Consider the following 1,885-nt stretch of genomic DNA (forward strand, 5'->3'; position numbering starts at 1 on the left):
GGGGCATAAATCCACAACTAAAAGACACAGGGAGCATTGTAGAAGGGAAGGGCATGCCTCTAACCCTCGCTTGGGTGAGGCAAAGACATAAAATGTAACCAAAATGCTTGTACCTTCGTAATACCCTGAAATAAAAAAAAAAAAAAAACAAATAGGATATTGATTAAGTAAACACACTGCAAGATAAGAGTAGCCATAAGTGTCACAGAATGTTAGCATAAGAAAAGTGAGACATGAGCAGAGAAAACATGAAAGCAAGCATCATAAACAAATGTGATGCTGAGTTAGAGAATATACTGTGACAATAATACAGATAAGGGTAGCTACAACTATCATGAGAAACATAACAGAAACAACACAGGGCACATTATACATTACAGTTTGTCCCACCCAACCCCCATGGACTTTGGACACCGCAACACATCTGGGCCTAACCATGATAAGATGGAAAACTCCCCTGCCTGACAGCAAGAAGAAGACAACATCCCCACTGATCAAGGAAAAAAAAGAGAGAAGAGTGAAAGATGGTCTTATTAATAACCTATCTAACAGAGTAAAATAAACTATCAAATGGAAAGTAAGAGAAATAAATTCACAACACAACTACCCTTTGTTTAATTAAAACACGTGTGGCCTAACTTGTTATCTCTGAGATCTTGCTTGGCCATGAAGAGCCCTATGTGGACAGTAGGGGTACAAACTCCCTGCTCCAGCTTTCTGCTTCAGTTTTTGCCAAGAAAATAGACTTCAAGGACTCAGATAACCCAGCATCACAGAAAAAGAAAAAGAAATAAATAACTCCCTTACATCTCACAGACTCTTTTGTTATCAGTCTGCTGAAGCAGAGACAAAAAAAAAAAAAATCCATTTTTACCTTTTAAAATCACTAAGCAACTTTCCTCACCACCCAACATTTCTTTCCTCTCTCTATGTGTCATGGCCACTCTCTTTCTGTTTCCCTTTCTTTCTTAGGAAAATAAATAAATTTTTACTTCTGTATATCCTAATCACTGTCTAAGAATTCTTTCTCACCTGTGTATGGACTTCACATTCTAACATTCACACCCTAACAAAGAGCAACATAATGAAGAAGGAGAGGACAGATAGAAGAAAAAGAGATGAAACAGAGACTCCAGTGCCACCATCTGCTGGGTTGCGTGCCTGCTCCTATCCATTGTGGACTATACTATCACTTACTGATTAGAGACCCAAAGAGACGCCAGGGCCACAGTCCATTCAGAAGTGTGCCTGCTCTTAACCCCTTTAGGAGTGAACTTTCACTTTAATAAACTCTGCTACTTTCTGCTTCAAAATTGTCTCTAGCTTTCATTTTCTGATTGCGAGAAGACAAGAACCAAGGAGTTCAACATCCAGTAACAGTCTTTCCAACATCCCGGTGCAATGGGAGGAGCAAAGGGAATGTATGTATGTAATTAAAAACTGTGACAATGGAAGCTTGTGCTGGCTACACTCCAGTGTCTGCAGATCCATTCTCTGCCCTTTCTTGCCCATCCACCTTCCCAGGCAAGATGACCTACAGGGTCTGCTATAACAGGCTCCCTAGCTTCCTGACATGTGGTTAAACTTGACTGACGGGGCTACCAGCATGAGATGGAGGGTGGGGAGATAGAGAGGGCAGAGTGTTCCCCAGCTACCTCTCTGCCTCCACATGGACCTGTCAGCAGCTGAGTTCCATGTGGTCACCTCCTGCTGGATGCATGGCTGCCATGGCTCCTGCGTACTCCTCTGGCTTGGAGCGGTAAAGGCTTCTTGTGGTTGCTGGTCCCTGTATGCTTCGCTAACCCTTGTTAGTTCCCTCAACACTGACATCTCCTATGAAATTGTCCCTTTGTTAAGCTTTCTTCGGTTAAAGCCCTTGGACATG

Source organism: Propithecus coquereli, unplaced genomic scaffold (genome assembly GCF_000956105.1).
Source record: "Propithecus coquereli isolate 6110/MARCELLA unplaced genomic scaffold, Pcoq_1.0 Scaffold28, whole genome shotgun sequence".
NCBI classification, from domain to species: Eukaryota; Metazoa; Chordata; class Mammalia; order Primates; family Indriidae; genus Propithecus; species Propithecus coquereli.